A 21219-nucleotide genomic window follows, 5' to 3' on the forward strand; every position below is an offset into this window, starting at 1 on the left:
CTGTAAAACTAAGGCAAAGGGGCCTGCGTTGTTTGAGGATCTGTCTGGTTTCCACTAAATACTTAGTCTGTGGTTTACTTTTTAGTATATGCTGTGTGGCGTGACAATACCAGCAAAGCTGTGAAGTAGATGTTGCCATTTACAGACCGCGATCACAGTCACTGTGCTGCAGATTCAGTATTCTAGCTGAAGTCTCTTCAAAACCCAAGTCGATATTGTTCCTATCGAATAATTGGGCATTAGAAAATCTGAGATAAACAACAGAAGTAACTTTCTTTTTCCAGCTTCGTACTAGTGAAATTTTTATGAAGTTGTATTTATAGTAACCTTACCCGAGATGTCTTAATCCATACGTGACATGTATTCCTTGTTTCTGTGTCTGGGGCCCACGACTTCCTTGGCATGCTCAGAGTTAATATCGATTCTTCTAAGTTTGTGTTTGACAACTGACTATTCAGTTAAGAAACACCATTTTCTCTTGGGAAATGATTATCTCAAATTTGGAGAATGTGGGAAAAAGCAACAAAGCTATTTAAGCAATGAAAACTGGTGTCAATACAACATTTACTGACTTTTGCTGCTGTTGTTGCCCTTTTCAGATAAAGGTTATCGTGGCTCCTTCTGATTCATGTTTCTCCAGCTGGTAACAGAAGTTTCCAGTGATTTCCACAGTCGTAGGAGCTAACAAGGGGAAGAAAAATGCCACCGTGCTTAAGAGGTTTCTGCTGATGAGCTTAGCAGTAATGCTCCCATCTTACTCATCTGTTTCTCTGATTATTGTGGTGGTTTCTTGCCAGGTGGTTTATTTGTCTGCTGTGAGTTTATACGACTCACCGAGTGGAATCTGAATCCACATATTTGCACAGAGCACTGACTGGGAGATGCTATAAAACAAACAGAAACCCTCCTGGGGAAATTTCAAGAATGTCGTGCATTGCTAAAATAGAAGTAACTGCGTCTGTTGTTCCTGGGTTATGCTCTTTCCCCTGTGACTATTATCCTTCGTTTTGGCTTCTTAAAGGTCATCACTGTGACCTTTTTAGTTTGGAATTTGGCTTGTTTTTTCCTGCAGAATACCAGGTGGTTAATGATAAGTAAACACTACATCTGTGGCACAGGAAAATTGGCAGAAAAATTGCTTTTCCATTCTTTTATGGGGCAGCCTCAACAGCCGCCCCCTCATGGACGCCTTCACAGCTTGTTCACGGTTTGCCTTTTCTAGTGAGGGTCAAATGCAGTGACATATGTAAGACTCCTAAGTATTCAATAATTAATTGCTATTATTATATTATTTTCTCCTATATTTGACTCTCCCTATTGTGGTTCAAGGCCATTAACTTTTACTTATATCTTCTCTCCAAGGTTTGCTCACCTTTTAAATCAGTGCTGCTGAAACCCTGCCATGCACTAGCATTTGCTTTCTGCCTATATCTTTTTTTATCTGTGAGGAAGCCACTATATACTTTTATTTAAAACAAAACATAATTTCTATCCAAATAGGTTTCTAAAGATTTCTAAGAATAGACAAAGGGCTGGCAGCACTTTGTAAGTGTAGAAATGCTTGGGGCTATACTTAGTTGCCCCAGGGGCAACCCCTCTTCTCCATTGTTTCAAGAGAGTAGAACCTGGATGATAATAAGGGAGACCATGTGACTGCCACAGGCCAGGCGCAGCGCTTAGCTGTTTAGGAATCTTTATAGACTGTATTATCCCCATTTTACACTGGAGTCTTGTGGCTCCTGCCTGTGGCTGAGAAAGAACTTGGTTGGCTCAGGGAATGGCCCCGACTTTTCTGTCTCTTGAACACAAGGAGTTAACATGACTCTAGTCATGCGAATTCTGAGGCCACTAGGTGGCAAGACAGAGGCAAGAATTGTAGGCAGGCCTACAAAATTAGGAAGCCTGGTCAGTCCATACCAGCAGGGGAGGAGTTAGGGAGAGACCAGTCAGGGTGCCCCGGGGAAAGAATTGTGCCCTCGAGTGGATTTCTCTGTTACTTATTTTAATTCGACCTCTGGTGATGAAGTTTCTGGTGGTGGAATTTATTACTTAGCATGTGTCATCGTAAAGGCACGAATCATAAAATCTTAGCGGTCAAAAACTTTGCAAAGCTCTGCCATCAGAGAGGTAAGGCACACTCATTTTGACTGTGTAGATGCACAAATGAAAGTTCATAGATGCTGGCTTTTGCAAGATCACACAGCAAGTCACTGGCTGGTGGTGCTGTTGGATTCCAGTTCTGTGCCAATTAAGGTATTGTTTTGAGCGTAGTCCATTTATGGAAAAAAATTATAATCTGGAAGATGTTCTCAATTCTGCCTTCTGGCTATTCCTAATTCTGAATATGGGAACTGTTCAGCCACAACCAGACAACAGGTGGTAATGACCAAACTTGCCAGTCCTATTACTACAAGAAAATAATCTTTACTTCGGTCATCGCCTAACATACAAAACTCAAAAGTCATAGTGGCTTCCACACTGCGACCGTTGCAGGATTGTGAGGATGAAAGGAGAAAGCCTGTCTGTTTGCCTGGCAGATACCCTAGTACTGTACCTGGAATTAATAAACTGTTTTTCTCTCTGCACCTGCCGCCTCCCTGGTAAATGTTTTCATATCTTTGTCCCCTGTCTTGAAAACGTATTAGTTTTCTGGGCATACTAATGATCAGTTGGAATCAGAGTGCTGAGAAGTTCATCATTTTAAACCATCTTCTGTTCCTTTCATATCAATAGACTTTTAAAAAGTAATGTTACCATGGAAACGGAATACATCAATACTTTTTCACTTATTTTCAGGAGAGCAGTCAGTAACTGTGTTCAAATAAAGGCTTTCAAAATTCTGGCCTACAACTCAGTACAGTACTGGGTGTGCATGTGTCTGTGGTGCGAGGGTGTGTTTGTGCTCACGTCTGAAAGGAAACTCATCCTATGTGCTGATAGGCTGCACTATTGTCTATTGGACCCATTACATGGGATGGGATCACAGTTTGAAAAATCTTCTGCCTCAGAGAGAAAGATAATAAGAAAACATTCTTTTCACTTGATTTTCTATCTTAACTGCAGACTTTCCAGGTTGGCAACATCCAGGGCCAAACTCAAAACTAGAAGGTTATACCCCTCGAGAGGTATCGGGTTGGGTCCCAGGGAGGCACTGGCATTTTCGTCAGCTCACACCACACTTACTGGTGTCCTAGTGATGGTCAAAGGCGGTGAGAACAGAAAGAAAATGCAGCATAAGTTCTGTGAATCACAGTGGACATTTTTGCGGAAACTTTCACTCACCCCGTATGTCTTCTGTGGGTGAATTTTAACCTCATTTCTGGATTTCTTGCAGTTCTTGGGTCAGTGGGCTTGTGTTAAGTCACATCGCCTAGTGAGCCCATGTGAGGCCACTGGAGCAATTCAGGTGTGAACTGTTGGAGGCAACACACTGCTGCTCTGGCTGCTGATGGACTAGGGTAGCGATGCTGACCGGTGCCTTCTTGCTCACAACTTGGTGTGTGTGATCTCATTTGTGCTTCATTCAAAACCCCTCCACCACCAAAACCCAAACAAGCAAACAAAACCCAAGGATTCAAGAGGTTAGCTGGCTTGCTAACCTACTATGTAGCTAGTAAGTAAAAGTAAAGCCTGCACCCAGCTCTGCCTTATTACTAAAAATCTTGATTTCCAAAGTTCTTTGTAGTATGTAATGAAAAATGTCAATAGAGAGAGCACCTTTGTTGTGGATTAATTCCTAAATAGGACTTCTTTGGGAGACAAATTAGTTTAAAGAGTACAGCACAAGAAATAAATCATTGTTTAAACGACTCATTCATCTTGACTTTATACTTCGGATAGTCAAGAAGTCTCCATTGAAGGAACATTGATACAGTGTCCACAAATATGTTTTTGCTTTGTCTGTTTGTCTGTTGGTTTTGGTCTGTGCAGCACACCTGGGACCTGTGAAGTAAGGGGGCAGGTGGTACCGCCGTGGGCAGCACGGAGGTCCGACGAGGCTGTGTGAGAGTTTGAATGAGAACTCAGGCCTCTGACCGCTGCCTGTGTCTCTGCAGAAGCCTCGCTCCATGTGGGCAGTGTAATTGAATGTTTTGAGTAAAGGCCCAATGTCAAAAAATGGCAAAGGAAGAGGACCACACATTGTATTTGCTTCTAGGGTTTGGAATGTAGCCACTTTGGGACTGTTTTGTCAATGTTCTATCAAGTGATCCCATAATGGAACAGTTAGGTGAAGCTCTGCACTTTCTGGGTATTTCACAAAGCCAGTAAGTAGTCAACTCAACAAGTAGAAATGTCCTTTAAGTTGTGATTTTCCTTTCTGTCCCCAGTTTCTGTTAAAGTTTTGCTAAACACTTAATTTGCATGCCACCCAATGAAGCATGCTGTGTACGTAAACACTGGGTTAGACATAGTTTCTGAATGTGTTTCACCTCATCCAGCTGAAATTTTTGATCCTACAAAATATTAAAGAAAAAGGAGAGGGATGAGTAGTACATTTACAGTAAATAACTATTGACAGGCTGATTAACTCAGAAGAAAAAGAATGGATAAAGTTTGTTGATGGCTTCCTTTGTTCCATGTGGTATTTAAAGTGGCTTACGCATCTTATCTGAAATCTCAAAATCCCAGTGAAGATAGATACGATTACTATTATAATTTTTACAGATGAGAAAACTAAGCCACTAACAGGTTAGCTTAATATTGAGGGTCGTATTTTGATAAGTGGTAGAACAAGTATAATCTGACTTGAGATCCTGTTCTTTGAATAATAGTTATATTGGCTCCCCTTGAAACTAAGAGTTAATAGAAAATGAGTCCTAATTGTAGCTTTATCAGTAATTTATAGTCTGAATTTGTACAAGTTGCTTCATCACTTTTTGCCCCTTCCTCACCTCTAAATTGCATATAGTAATAGTTCTTCTATTTACAGCTTCCTTTTGTGAGAGGGCTTAAAGCTAGAGAGGCATAGTGGCCGCCAGGCAGGACACATTGTGGAAATGGGAGGCAAAGGGGAGAAAGTGAACACAATTGAAAATGGTAGAAAGTATATTCTTAAAATGTTTATACACAAGAACTACTTTAAACCATTGGTTTGGTAAGAAAAAGGAATAATATAATTTTGGGGGTTGGCTACAAGCACCATCTTCGTGGGAAGATATGTGTCGGGGCCAGAAGTAGAGTCTTAAGAAGGAGGCGGTCAGTGATGGGGAGGTGGAGGTAAAGGGTTACCTCGTGGGTGCTGCTGCATGGGAGGCGGGCCGGATTAGATAGCAGCAAGGATGGGATACCCTGATGTGATGTGGGAAGTTAGGATGAAACGTAACTGCAAGGCGGCACATTTGCAGATGGTCATTTGCTTAGCCAAGCATGTATTGGTGACAGGGATGAGAACTGGATGGAGAAGTTCCGTCACTGTGTAGGTTGACGTCTGTTAACATTGAGGTCTTTGGGGCAGGCATGAATGAGGCAGTCATTTGTGATGGAGAATAATGTGTGTGAAGCACTGAGTCTGGGGTCATTGTGCTTTCTGCTGTTGTCATGTTGTTTCCTCTCATTTCCACAATGACCTCATGTTGCTCAGGCTTGTCTATCTAATTATCAGAATTTATATTTGTGTGTTTAAGCTTTGAGCAGAGTATGCATTGCTTTCAGAAGTCATTTCTCTTCTTAGGAATCTAATAAGTAAGGGATAATGAGATATGCATAGCTATATCCACTTCAGGTATATTCTCCCCCCCCCCCCCCCACACACACACACAATATGTTTTGCTGGAAGCATCATGGTAGAAAGAAAGGTTAGGCACAGGACTTCAGTCAAGATGGAAATGTAGGTAAACACAGCTCGCCTCCTCACACAACCACAGCAAAAATTACATTTAGACTACAAAACAGATATCACCCAGAACTGTCAGAAAATTGAGCTGTGTGGAAGTCTGACATCCAAGGAATTTACGAAGCCACATTCATCCAGGTGAGTAGGAGAGGCAGAGATGTGGAGAGGCATGGAGACGTGGAACAGGCAATCCCATACCCATGTGTGGTGGATAAAAATTGGGAGGGATACCTTGGGAGCAAGGGATTCCAACCCTACACCAGACCACCCCGCCCAGGGTTCCAGCACCAGGAATCTAAGCCCCCATAACTTCTGGCTGTAAAAACCAGTGGTCGTTGGGATGGCAGAAGAAACTGCAGGATTCTCAGGTGTCTCTCCTGAAAGGGCCCACAATGGACTTGAGACTTACACAGACTCACTCCCTCTGGGCTTCAGCACCAGGGCAACAGCTGGAAGGGCACCAGTCACAGAAGGGGAGAAATGGAGGTGTCTGGTATCAGGGCGAGTGCCAGGGCACACCTTCCTCCTGGACAAAACTCCAGAGGGCAGGCAGTGTCATGGTCCCCTCTTGGAGCCCTCCCCCACATGGAGCCAGAGTAGCGACTCGAGTAGCCCCACCCTGATGATTACTTAAGGCTCCACCCCATCCAACTTACCAGTGTGTTTTTCTACAATAGGTCATGTTACTAAGACAGGGAGTCAAAGCAGCTCTACTACCTAATACACAGAAACAAACACAGGGAGGCTGCCAAAATGAGAAGACAAAGAAATATGGCCCAAATGAAAGAACAGAACAAAATTCTAGAAAAAGAATTAAACAAAATGGAGATAAGCAGTCTGTCAGATGCAGAGTTTAAAACATTGGTTATTACTCATTGGTTACTTCAATAGCATAAAAAAGACCCAGGCAGCTATGAAGTTTACACTAAATAAAATCAAGAAAAATTTACAGGGCAGCAACAGTGGAGTGGTTGAAGCAGAGAATCAAATCAATGATTTGGAACATGAGGAAGAAAAAAAACCATTTAATCAGAACAGCAAGAAGAAAAAAGAATTTTTAAAAGTGAGGATAGGCTAAGGAACCTCTGCAACATCTTTAAATGTACTAACATTCTAATCATAGGCGTGCCAGAAGAAGAAGTGTAAGAAATTGAAAACTTATTTGAAAAAATAATGAAACAAAACTCATTTAATTTGGTGAAGGAAATAGACATACAAGTCCAGGAAGCACAGAGAGTCCTAAACAAAGAGGACCACAGCAAGACACATCATAATTAAAATGTCAAAGGTGACAGATAAAGAGAGAATCTTATAAGCAGCGAGAGAAAAGCAGAGTTACTTACAAAGGAGTGCCCATAAGATAATCAGCTGATTTCTCAAATGAAACCTTGCAGACAAGAAGGGGCTGGAAAGAAGTATTCAAAGTGATGAAAAGGAAGGACCTGCAACCTAGATTACTCTATCCAGCAAAGCTATTATTTATAATGGAAGGGCAGATAAAGTGCTTCCCAGATAAGGTAAAGCTAAAGGAGTTCAATCATCAAGCCCTTATTATATGAAATGTTAAAGGGATTTATTTAAGAAAAAGAAGATCAAAGCTATAAACTCTAAAATGGAAATGAATTCACAACTATCAACAATTAAATAAAAAAACCAAGCAAACAAGCAGAACAGACACAGAATCATAGGTATGGAGACCATCTGGAGGGTTATCAGTTGGGAGGGGAAGAATGGGGAAAAAGGTACAGAGACTAAGAGGTACGAATTGGTAGGTACAGAATAGACTGGGGGAGGTTAAGAAGAGTATAGGAAATGGAGTAGCCAAAAAACATATATACATGACCCATGGACGTCAACTAAGGGTACAATTTCTGGAGGGAATGGCGGGTACCAGGGGGGAGTGGGGCAGAGGAGTAAAATTGGGACAACTGTATATAATAGCATAATCAATAAAATATATTTACATTTTTAAAAAAGGTTAGGCATACCCTAGTCACAGGAGGCCATTTGAACCTCATTGAATGACTCTTCCTGTGTGGATATTAAACTGCTGGTAGCCAGGTTATGACTTAAGGGACTACCTGTATTAGTTAGGATTCTCCAGAAAAACAGAACCAATAGGGTGTCTGCATGTGTGCACACACACAAGCATTTTATAAGGAATTGGCTCGTGTTTATGGAGCCTGGCAAGCCCAAATCTGCAGTGTGTGCCAGCAGGTTCAATACCCAGGAAAGACGATGGTGCAAATTGAATTCCAAAGGCAGCTTGCTGGAGAATTTTCTCTTGCTCAGGCAGGCTCACCTTTGTTTTATTCAGTCTCAACTGATTACGGAGGGCAATTTGCTTACTCAGAATTCATGGACTTAAATATATTTTAATCTCATCCAAAAACATCCTCTAGTTGGTGCATACAATTAACCATCACAGCGCCACGGAGGGCGGGGCTACAGGTGTAAAACCTCCTTCAAGGGTATCATCCTTCACCACCCTATGGGGGACATACATTGAACCCACCCCAACTTCAGAATTTTTCTCAAATGCCAGAATTTTTAGTTAAACGTATTAGGTAGAAGTTGTATAACCTGTTTGAGTCAAATTAATGGACAAGAAAACACTTTAAAAATCATGAAGCAGTTCACACATGCAAAGAATTTAGGGAAGTGGTGAGTGAAGAGGTTGTGAAGTGGAGTTTAGTACAATTGGGTGGATTGCCCTCTGTCAGGAGGGTTATAACGTGGCAAGAGAACAATAAACCTTTTTATGTGATTGGACCGCACATTGCCTTACATGGGGTAGTGGGGACCTTCTTAGAACTTTCCCCTAGATGTACAGGAAAATCCCATCTCCATTCTATGGGGTGGGACCCCATGCCATGGGGAACGGCTTGGGGTGGGACCTTTGGAACTCAGGCCTTGCCATGCAGCCGCTGAGTTCCCATCTACTCCGACTGGGGCCGGCCCTGCAGAGGACTGTGGTGCTGCGCAACCCATGGGTTGAAGAATGGGAGAGATGAGAGAAGAAATGTGATCCATTTTTTACAGCAGCTATCTTTTGAGCCATATTATCTCATATCAACTTTGGGACAATCTCATAGAGTAGAGGGGGTGATTGTGTTGCTACTTACACTTTCGGATAGAGCAACAACAATTTCAACTCTTCTAGTAAGTGTAGAACAGTTTTTTTTTTTTTGCACAAAATTGCTTCATAAATATTTGCTGTAAAAGAAATCTTATTTTACCTCTGTATTCTTCTCTTCCATCTCTCTTACCTCTGATTTTCCCACAGCTCACATCTGAGTGCCTTCTACGCGAAGAATGTTGTATTCTTTTTTTTTAGGTGATATTAAGCAAATAAAATTTAGATCTCCTTGAGTTTTTAATGAGACGAATTTATCTCAATATCACAGTAGAAATATAGTGCTTAACATTAAAGGCCACATATCATCAAATGCTACCTAAAATAGAGTACTTTTTTAAACTTAAACCCTTCGTTGTGTTTTAGAGAGCGTTTCTGTAGTTTAACGTACAGAAGTGGTGGTGTTTTTATTTTCCAGTGAACTCTTACAACAAAGTGTTCATTAATTAAAAATAGCTGCCCGATACAGGAAACAGCTCATATAGCAGCTTCCGACACTGTTCTAAAAACAGAACTGAGCTGTGGGGGTGCTAAGAGAGAGCACTGAAAACTGTGTGACGAGTTCAGGTAAAAAGCATGCTGTGTTTTCAGGGTTTCTGTTGCCTTTACACTAACGTTTTTCTGATTGTAAGAGCTATCTGTACTTACGATTTCTTAAAAAATTACGGCAATATATTATTTAGAAAGTGAAATTCCTACCCAGATTGTGATGGCTGTTTAGCCTGGTGGTAAACACCAGATTTTTTCTATGCGTATGTAAACAGTATATAATTATTTAAAAAATGGAATTATATGTTTCTTCAATTTAGTTTTTCATTTTTTTATGTTTTCCATATAAAAAATTTTAAATGCTCTTTCTTTATTTGCTTATATCTTTTAAGGCAGCATAATATTTCAATGTATAGCTGTACTACAATTTGTTTAAGCCAGTTCCCTATTAAGTAGACTTGCGATTTGATATTCTTTTTTTTAAAGATTTTTATTTATTTATTTTTAGAGAGAGGGGAAGGGAAGGAGAAAGAAAAGAAGAGAAACATCATTGTGTGGTTGCCTCTCATGTACCCCAAACGAAGGACTCAGCCTGCAACCAAGGCATGTGCCCTTACTGGGAATTGAACTAGCGACCCTTTGGTTCGCAGGCCCGAACTCAATCCACTGAGCTACACCAGCCAGGGCTTGATATTCTTATATTTAATTTTTTTTCTTAAAAGTCATTTTCAGGGCAGATACATTTATAATTTCACAAATATATATTGATAGTGTACTACAGAGCATTTACTGTGTGTCTGGGACTTTTAAAAGCACTAGTCCGTGAATATTAGAAGAAGACCACCTTATGAGGGACTTGCTATGATTGCCCCCATTCTTGAGATGCAGAAAGCCCCCACATTCCCTGTGTGCCATCGTGGCCATCCACCGATGGACCAAAAGACGTGGTGACTGAATCAGACACACCAGGTCCCTTTAAGTCCAAAGCAGCTAAACAGGAGGACAGCAGCTGCATCAGCATAAGAGAAAGCAGAGCTTACAAATTTTTATTGGATTTACTGATGTGAAAAAGAATCTTTGCTGGTTGCCATAACAACAGGCTTCTGAAGTCCTGGCATCTTAACCCCGTAACTGTGCCTCAAGAATTCCTGGCTACTATCACAGATTGCTGCTGTATATCTCCTGCTGACTTTCAAATTCCCACGGTGAATTTACGTGATACACAGGGCCTTTCCTTGGATTCATCTGTATCCCTGGTGCCTTGCTGAACACCAGGAGATGTCAATCAATCCTGTGCCAGGATTGTGCAATCCTCTCCCATCCTGGGCCAGTCTTCCCTGATGTCTTGTGTAGCTGCTCATTGCTCTCTACTGAAAATGAAAACTCTTAAGTTTTGTCATTTTTTACTCGAAGACCATTTTCTAAGATAGACTCTAAGAAAAGTTCCCTAAGATTTAGAAAGTATATTTCATTTGCTTAAATGCTTATTAAATTGGTCCTAGTTATAATGCATTACATTTTTGGCAGAAAAAAAAGTTTATTCCACATTACATTTCTTCATAAGTAACTAGCTAGTCAGGAGTAGAGGGAGTTGAAATTCAAAATATACCAAAAAGGGCCTGTGTTTTGGTTATTTATTGCAGTTTAATAAAGCAACCCAAAGTTTAATGGCTTAAAACAGAAATTTATAACCTCAGGATTCAATGGGTTGACCAGGCAGTTCTGCTTCAGGTGGAATGGCTGTTGTCCTCTGAGGTTTGGATAGGACCTTGCCCGGGACCCAGTGGCTGCTTGGGTTGCTTTGTGGTGTCTGGGTTCCAAAAGGAAAGAAGTGGATGCTGCCCAGCCGATTAGCGGCTAAGCCCAGAATTTGTGCACATCGTTTCTGCCATATTTTAATAGTCTAATCAGTAAAAGGCTCATCCCAGAGTCGTGTGAGAAGGGACCATACAAGGACATGAATACCCAGAAGTGTAGTTCACTGGAGGTGATCACCAAAATGACAGTTTACCAGGACGTGCTCTCTGGCCCTTCACACATGCAAAGTATGCCGATCCACACGCAAGACCTTCACAGTCTTGCTCCATTACCACATCAGCTTGAGTTCAGGATCTCATCATCTAAATCAGGTCAAAGATGAGGCTCTTTGAGTACAGCTACTCTCAAAGTGAATAGCTGTGAACTAAAGGAGCAAATGATTTGCTCCTTCCCACCCAACGTAGTAAGGTATGGACAGGAAAATTGCAACAAACAGTGAAACAGACACCTATCTTCAAAAAGGTATCAGATGCTGTGAAGCAATCAGCATCCTGAAACATGCTGGTGGGAATGTAGAAAGATGCAGCCACTATAGAAAGTTTGTCAGTTTCACAAAAGGTTAAAACATAGAGTTGCCATAGGACCCAGCAATTCCATACCTAAGCATATACCCAAGAGAACGGAGAACATGTCCATAGAAAACTTGTATGTGAATGTTCACAGTGACATTATAATAGCCAAAAGGCGGAAACAGCCCAAAAATCCATCAACTGAAAAAATTGATTAATAAAATTTAGGATTTCTATACAATGGAATGAAGTACTAATGTACACTTACAGCATGGTCGAACCTTCTGAATATGTTAAGTGAAAGAAGCCAGTCATGAAAGGCCACATTTTGTATGATTCCATTGATCTACAGAGACAGAAAGTACATTAGTGATTTCTTAGGGTTGGTGGGGATGATGAATGGAGGGGGGTGGGGGATAACTAAACTGTACAGATTTCCTTTCGAGGTGGTAAAAATGTTCTAAAATTTAGTATAGCTTTGAATATACTAGAAATCTTTGAATTGCAGACTTGGGGTGAATTGTATGGTATGTGAATTTTACAAAAGGCAGAAGGGGGGACTTGGAGACACATAGCAGTCCCTGAGCCACAGCAGTTCTAAAATCCAGCTAGGTGTATGTCAGTGGGTCCTTGTTTAGGGACCAGTTTATAACTTGGGTGGTTCTGTAAGGCTCTTGTCTACATCCTTTACGTTCTTGGCTGAATTTTATGAATCTTCTTACTTTTCCAAAAGAAATGGTTTATGTTTACAGACTCTATTTGAATAGGCCTTGATATATATATATTTATTTTGAACTGTTTCGCTCTTTTGAGTCCAGACTGATAATGCTTCTATTGATATATTTCTAAAATCTTTGTGGTTTTTCCCATGTATCTCTTTGGGGTTCACAGCATTAGATTAGAACCATTTCCAAAAATCTCTTTGGGCCAGGGCCCTCTCTACCTTGGACTGCCTTTAAGATTCTCAGAAACTCTAGCGTTTTGTAGAGATAGTCATTAAGATGCACCCTAAAAGTTCTTTAAAGCTTTTTGTTCTACCTCTGTGTCTTGCAAAGTGGTGTCTGTATCAGCAACATAAGCATCACCTGGGAATTGACTACAGAGGTCAGACCTTATTTTATATCTGCTGAATCAAAATTGTCAGGATCCAGCAATCCAGGTTTTAACAATACCCACACCCTAACACCAAGCTACCCTCGACACAGACACACACACAGTTTTAGAACCACTGGTCTAAATGGAAAGAGTCTATGAGGAACCACCTAAAATCTTTATGAGATTCAACAAAGGGTTGTATAAACACATCCTTGAGGCCACATGTTCCTGGCAGCACAGGATTTGATCTTTGCTGTACGCTATTTCTTACTTCGCGGGTCTTTTACTCGCTAAGGTGCTGAAATGAGGAGTAGTTTTATTTTTGAACCCATCAAGTCTGACTCCTTTATATTTATTTCCTCTAAATTCTGCTTGGAAACAAAGCAAACGGTTTTGTTTTTATTTTAGCTCATCTCACTACCCCTGTATTTTATCACAGGCAGCTAAAAAACAGCCAGTTGGTACTTTCAACATTCTTCCTGGAATTCTCTTTAGTCAGATCCATGAGTTATTGTGTAACCCTTCCACCCTCCACATTACTGCATGCAGTGTGTTTGCTAATTATTCTGCCAGTATGTAATGACGTCGGTTCCCTTTCTTCAACCACCAAAAACACTTCTCCACTTTTTAAAATCTTTATTAACAGTCCCCTCTAGGCTCTTCTTCCATTTTCTGCTCACCACCTGGACCCAAACCATCACATAGTGTAGGATTTTCTGACAGTGGGGCCTCACCTCTGGTAACCAATTTTGTCTCAGTTAGCTATTACTGCCTAACGAGTCACCTCCAAATTTTAGGGCTGAAAAAAACATTTATCTTCTCACTCACAATTTTGGAATTGGGGCAGGGTGTGATAAGGATGGCTTATCTTGGTCTGTGTGTTGTCAGTTGGGACAACTTGATTAGGGCTGTAGGATTTCTTTCCAAGATAGCTCACTCAGAGGCCTGCAAGTTGATTCTGACTGTCAGCTGGGGCCTTGATTCTCCTCCATGTAGGCCTATTTCATGCATGTAGCTGCTCGAACCTTCTCACGCTTTAGCACCTGGATGCCAAAGTTGAGGAAGCAGAAGTTGGCAGGCCCCTGAAGATTCAGCCCAGAACTAGAGCAATGTCATTTCTGTCCTTTGCTGTTGGACAGTCATAGGCCCAGCCCAGATTCAAAGAGGTGGAGAAATAGACCCCACCTCTTGGGAGTAGTGACAAAGAATTTGTGGCTATTGTTAACCCTCCCTAGGTAAGGTTTGTTGTTGTTGTTTTTAATATTGAAAAGATACTCTTGGCTAAAGTTATGAGTTGGTAAAAAACCGTTTGTTCATCATTTGAAGAAAGGTTCAACTTCTGAAAGGAGGGTTAAAAGAAAATATTTACATATACAGAGCCTCTCATATCTGTGGGAATTTCAAATGTTATATTTCATTTGTGGCTAGAAATTATTTCTCTTTCTTTGGTAGAATTAAATTTTAAAATTCCTCATCAACAGAATAATACTCAGAATAATACTTTGGCATATTTGGTTGTGTGAAGATTTGCATGCTATGGGGACATTCGAATACACGTATGTATCTCATTTGGCCTTAACACTTAGCTGTTTATTTTCAGTAAAGGTTCCCTTATACTGTATATTACCAAATGCAGAAAAGTAGTCTCCTTTCATAGACTCCCCTTCTGAGATTCAGACTAAATGCTGTTTAAGAGTTGTGAACAATGCAGGGCAGACTCAGGTGCATTGTCGAAATGATTGTGGTAAAGACAGAGGGTGATATCGGGATGAAAGAATCCCAAGGTTTTCTGCCATCTGGAGCTTCTGGGTGCAGCTGCTTGGACATCGGCAGGAGACCACCAGACGGATGACAGCAGGAGCCGCTCCTCCCTTTGCTTGTCCACCCCAGTCGTCTACTAGCTTAGCTCATACAGGCTAGTAAATGGCTTCCTGAATTTGTCAGGCACTGACATTAGTAAATCTTTCCCTATCCAATATGATACTTTAAAAAAAAATCAAGTTTTAATGCTTTATTACAATAGTGATTCAGTGGAGTTTAAATATATCTTGTAACCTGAAGATTAATAGACTCTGAGGGATATTAAATCTTTGACCTCTAACTTTAATTTAGTTCCTGTTTTTAGCTTTGGTTTCATGCTTTTGGGTTTGGGTATATGTATCATGTGGCACTGATAAGTTGTTCGGTATTGAGACAATTTGAATATTTTCATTCATTTGATTGTAAAAATATTTTGGGGGCAACACTAGTTTGTCTTGCTTTTAGTTTTATTCTCTCACATCTGAAGTTTTCAAGTGTGACTAATAATGCACTTCCTTCTTTTCTTTCTCTCCTCAGTTAAGTTTTTCTTCATTTTTTTCCTTAATAATTTATTTTTTACTGTATTTTTTCCATTACCATTTATCCCTGTTACACCCTCTTCCAGTTCCACCCACTGTCCTCCCCTCCCCTGCAATCACCACACTGTTGCCCATAAGTCCTTTTTCTTTTTCGCTCCATCACTGTACCCCTCCCCCCACCCTCAGAGCCGTCAGCCTGCTCTCTATGAGTATGTCACTATTTTGCTTGTTAGTTCAGTTTGTTTATTAGATGCCACATATGAGTGAAATCGTATTGTATTTGTCTTTCTCTGACTAGCTTATTTCACTTAGCATAATGTTCTCTAGGTCCATCTATGCTGTTGTAAAGGATAAATTTTCTTCTTTTTTATGGACAAGTAGTATTCCATTGTATACATAGTCCATGGTTCTTTAATCTACCCATCTACTGATGGACACTTTGGCTGCTTCCAAATTTAGGCTATTGTAAATAATGCTGCAGTGAACAAAGAATACGTAGCATGTATTCTTTCAAATTAGCATATCGGATTTCTTCAGATAAATTCCCAGAAGTAGAATCGCTAGGTCCGAGACAGTTCCATTTTTACTTTTTTGAGGTAACTCCATACTGCTTTCCACAGTGGCTGCACCAACCTGCATTCCCAATAACAGTTCAGAAGGGTTCCCCCTTTTCCACATCCTTGCCAGCACTTGCTGTTTGTTGATTTATAGATGATGGCCATTCTGACCCATGCGAGGTGATGTCTCATTGAGGTTTTAATTTGCATCTCTCTGATGATTAGTGACATTTAGCATCTTTTCATATGTCTATTTGGCACTTGTATGTCATCTTTGGAGGAATGTATTCAGGTCCTTTGCTCATTTTTTTAGTCAGATTGTTTGGGGGCTTTTTGGTGTTGAGTTTTATAAGTTCTTTATATTTTTGAAATTAACCCCTTATCAGCTGTATTGGTGAATATGGTCTGTCATTCAGTGGGTTGTCTTTTTATTTTGTTGATGGTTTTCTTGGCTGTGCAAAAACTTTTTAGTTTGATGTAGTCCCATGTGTTTATTTTTTCTTTGTTTCCCTTGCCTGAAGAGTTATATTAGAAAAAAAATATTGCTATGAGAAATGTCCAGGATTTTACTGTCCACGTTTTCTTGTAGGAGTTTTGTGGTTTTGAGTTTAACATTTAAGTCTTTAATCTATTTTGAATTTATTCTTGTCTGTGCCTTAAGAAGGTGCTCTTGTTTCATTTTTCTGCACATATCTGTTCAATTTTCCCAATACCATTTATTGAATAAATGATCTTTAGCTCATTGTATGTGCTTGCCTCCTCTATCCAATATGAATTGACTGTAAAGGCATGGGTTTATTTCTGAACTCCGTATTCTGTTGCATTGATCTGTGTGTTTGTTTTTATGCCAGGACCATGCTATTTATATTATTATGGCCCCATAATATACTTTGATATCAGGTAGTGTGATTCCTTCAACCTTCAATTTTGTTCTTCTTTCTCAAGATTGCTGTTGCTATTCAGTTTGTGTGTGTGTGTGTGGTTCCATATAAATTTTTGGAATATTTGTTCTTTTTCTGTGAAATGTATCATTGCTATCTTGATAGGAATTGTGTTGAATCTATAGATTGATTTGGGTAGTATGACATTTTAATGGTGTAAATTCTTCCTATCCATGAACATGTAAATGCTTCCACTTATTTGTACCTTGTTCAGTTTCTTTCTTCAGTGTCTTATAATTCTCTGAATATAGATCTTTTACATTCTTGGTTAAATTTATTCCAGGGTAGTTTATTGTTTTGAAGCAATTGTGAACAGGATTGTTTTCTTATTTCCCTTTCTGGTAATTCATTATTGGCATATAAATATGCAACTGGTTTCTGGATATTAATTTTGTATCCTGCTACTTTAATGAATTCACTTATCAGTCCTAATAGTTTCTTGGTGGGATCTTTAGGGCTCTCTATGTACAATATCATGTCATCTGCATATAATGACCATTTTATTTCTTCCTTTCCTATGTGGATGCCTTTTATTTCTTCTTCCGGTCTGATTGCTGTGGGTAGAACTCCTATATTCAGTAGGAGAGGTGAAAGTGAACATCCCTGTCTTATTCTCAATTTTAAGGGGAGTCCTTGTAGGTTTTGCCCATTGAGTAGGAGGATGCTGGCAGTGGGTTTGTCACACATGGCCTTTACTGCATTTAGGTATTTTCTTTCTATTCCCACTTTGCTGAGGGTTTTGATCATAAATGGGGACTGGATTTTATAACCGAGTGATTTTCCTATGTTTATTGACATGATCATGTGGTTTTTATCCTTCATTATGTTTATGTGGTGTATACCATTTATTGATTTGCAAATATTGTATCAATCTTGCATACTCGGAATAAATCCCACTTGATCATAGTGTATGATCTTTTTATGTATTGCTGTGTTTGCCTCACTAATATTTCGTTGAGGATTTTGGCATTGATGTTCATCAAGGATATCGGCCTTAATTTTCTTTCTTTGTAGCATTGTTATCTGGTTTTGGAATTAGGATAATGCTGACCTCATAAAATGGGCTTGGGAGTCTTCCCTCCTTTCGAATATTTTGGATTAGTTTGAGAGGGAGCGGCATTAGTTCTTCTCTGAATGTTTGGTAAAATTCACCTTTGAAGCCATCTGATCCAGGGCTTTTGTTTTTTGGGAGTCTTTTGATTACTGCTTCAATTTCACTAGCTGCGATCTGTCTGTTCAGGTCTCTGAATCTTCCTGATTTAGTTTTGCAAGATTGTTTGTTTCTAGGAATTTATCCATTACATCCAGGTTGTCCAATTTGTAGGCATGTAGTGGTTAATATATTTTTTAAAGGTTTTATTTATTTATCTTTAGAGGGGAAGAGAAGGAGAGAGGGAGAGAAATATCAATGTATGGCTGCCTCTTGTGCGTCCCCTGCTGGGAACTGGCCTGCAACCCAGGCATGTGCCCTGACTGGGAATCAAACGGCGATCATCTGGTTCGCAGGCCCGCGCTCAATCCACTGTGCTACACCAGCCAGGGCCATAATATTTTCTTACAATCCTTTTTATTTATTTGCTGTTAGTTATAACCTCTCCTCTTTCATTACTGATTTTACTTATTTGGGTCTTTTCTCTTTTTTTCTTGATGAGACTGGTTAAGGGTTTGTTAATCTTGTTTATCCTCTCAAAGTACCAGATCTCAAAGTCATCGATCTTTTGTCTTATTTTTTGGTGACTATTTTGATGATTTCGAATCTGAACTTTATTATTTCCTTTCTTCTGTTTACTTTGGGCTTTTTTTTGTGTGTGTGCGTGGTTCTTTTTCAGTTTCCTTTAAGTGTAAAGTTAGATTGAGTTTTTCTTGTTTCTTCAGATAGGCCTGTAATGCTATGGATTTTTCTCTTAGGACTGCTTTCCCTGTGTCCCACAGATTTTGGGTAGTTGTGTTCTCAATTTCATTTGTTTCAAGGTATCTTTTGATTTCTTCCTTGATCTCATTATTAACCCATTTGTTGTTTAGTAACATGTTTTTAGCTTTCATTTCTTTGTGTATTTTTTCACTTTTCTTCTTGTGATTGATTTCTAGTTTCATAACATTATGGCCAGAGAAGTGCTTGACATAATTTCAGTCCTCTCAAAATTATCAGGACTATTTTTGTGTCCTAACATGTGGTCTATTTTTAAAAACATGCCATGGCCCTGGCTGGTGTAGCTCAGGGAATGAGCGAGGGCCTGCAAACCACACCATCGTGGTTCGATTCCCAGTCAGGGCACATGCCTGGGTTGCAGGCCAGTACCCAGCAGGGGACTTATGAGAGGCAACCATACAATGATGTTTCTCTCCCACTCTTTCTCCTTCCCTTCCTCTCTAAAGATAAATAAATAAAATCTTAAAAAAATAAAATAAAAAAAATAAAAATGTGCCATGCACACTTGAAAAGTATGTATATTCTGCTGCTTTGGGTTGAAATGTTCCGAAGATATCAATTAAATCTATTTGATCTAGTGTGTTATTTAAGGTCACCATCTTATTGATTTTCTGTCTGGAAGATCTAGCCATTGAAGTCAATGGGGTGTTAAAATCCCGACTATGACTGTATTCTGTCATTCTCTCCCTTATGTCTATCAAGATTTCCTTTACATATGTAGGTGCTCCTATGTTGAGTGCGAACATGTTTACTAAAGATATGTCCTCTTGCTGGCTCGTTCCCTTTATTTTTGTGTGGTCTCCTACTTTGTCTCTTTACTGTAGCCTTGGATTTGAAGTCTATTTTGTTGGCTATAAGTATTGCTACCCAAGCTTTTTTTTCCCTTTCTATTTGCATTAAATATCTTTTTTCCATCCCTGTCCTTTTAGTCTGTGTGTATCTTTTCTGAGGTGGGTGTCTTGGAGGCAGAATATATATGGATCTTGTTTTCTTATCTATTCAGCTACTCTGTGTCTTTGAATTAGATCATTTATGCCATTTACACTTAAAGTGATTATTGATACGTATGTATTTTTACTGTTTTATTATTTCCACTATTTTCCTGAAGACTTTATTTATATTTTAGAAAGAGGGGAAGGAATGGAAAAAGAGAGGGAGAGACACATCGATGTGAGAGTGAAACATTGATTGGTTGCCTCTCTTACATACCCAACCAAGGACTACCCCCTGCAACCCAGGCATGTGCCGTTTTTTGAATCGGCAACTTTTGATTTGCAGAATGGCGCCCAACCAACTGATCCACACTGGTCAGGCCTTGTCTGTTTTTGCCTTTTTTTTTAAACCAGTCCCCTAAATTTGTTGCAACACTTGTTTGGTGATAACAAACTCCTTTAGGTTTGTGGGGTTTTTTTTTTTTTTGTCTGGGAAGCTCTTTATTTATTTATTTTTTAAATTTTAAATGATAGCCTTGCTGGATAAAGTAGCCTTGGTTGTAGATTGTTGCTTTCCATCAGTTTGAGTATTGCAGGCCAGTTCCTGAAATGTTTCTGTTGAGAAATCAGATGACAGTCTTATGGAATCTCCCATTTAGCTAACTAACTGCTTTGCTCTCACAAATTTTGTTATTCTCTCCTTGTCTTTAAGCTTTCCATTTTAATTTTAATGTATCTTGATGTGGGCTTCTTTGGGTCCATCTTGTTTGGGACTCCCTGTACTTCTTGGACTTGTGTGTCTTTTTCCTTCACCAGGTTAGGGGAACTTTGGTCGTTGTTTCTTCAAATAGATTATACCACTTGTTCTCTCTCTTCTCCTTCTGATATCTCCATGCTGTGGGTGCTGTTATGCTTCATGTTGTCCAAGAGGTCCCTTACACTATCTTCATTTTTAAATTCTTTTTTTTTTCTGCTCTCATTAGATGTTTTCTACTTTGTCTTCCAAATTGCTTATTTGATCCTCTGTTTCATCTGGCCTGTGTATTCCTTCCAGTGTATTATTATTTCAGCATTATTATTGCATTCTTTATTTCTCACTATTCCTATTTTATGGTTACTATGCCTTTTTAATGCCATTGAGCATCCTTATAATCATTACTCTAAACTTCGTATCTGTCAAATTGCCTGCTGCATTTCATTTTGCTCTTCTTTTGGAAAATTCTCTTTTCTTCATTTGGAGCCTGTTTCTTTGCCTCACCAGTTTGACTGCCTCTTTGTGTTTGTTTCTATGTATTAGGTAGGTCTGCAAAGACTCTAATTCCTGGCTACATCAGACACTGCCTGTGACTGGCCCTGGGCAACCTGTTTGGATCTATTAGCAATCCACATCTTGTGGCTCCCTGTGCTAGGCCAGGGTGCATGCAAAAAGAGCCAAACTGCATGCTAAGGCCCGCTTTTACCAGCACAAGGCCCAGGGCTGTGTCAGCTAAAGTCTCAAAACTCCTAGATATTTTGTCTCTGCCTGCTGGCTGTCTTTTAGGCTTATTACTGAAACAGTCTCCATTATACTCCTCAGCAGGGCTTAAGCTCAACAGGGTGGGGGTAAGAGGGATTCCTGCAGGTGGGGCAATTGCTTCCAC

General features: G+C 39.8%; 1 protein-coding gene across 2 annotated transcripts in view; it reads left to right on the plus strand.

Moving 5' to 3' along the window:
• The window catches only part of FGD4 (FYVE, RhoGEF and PH domain containing 4), a 217521-nt gene that overhangs the window by 48522 nt on the left and 147780 nt on the right, over positions 1–21219 (plus strand). The gene's annotated exons all lie outside the window — the stretch shown is intronic.

The sequence above is a fragment of the Artibeus jamaicensis genome, unplaced genomic scaffold (assembly GCF_021234435.1).
Source record: "Artibeus jamaicensis isolate MK-2021 breed Jamaican fruit bat unplaced genomic scaffold, CSHL_Jam_final contig_233, whole genome shotgun sequence".
NCBI classification, from domain to species: Eukaryota; Metazoa; Chordata; class Mammalia; order Chiroptera; family Phyllostomidae; genus Artibeus; species Artibeus jamaicensis.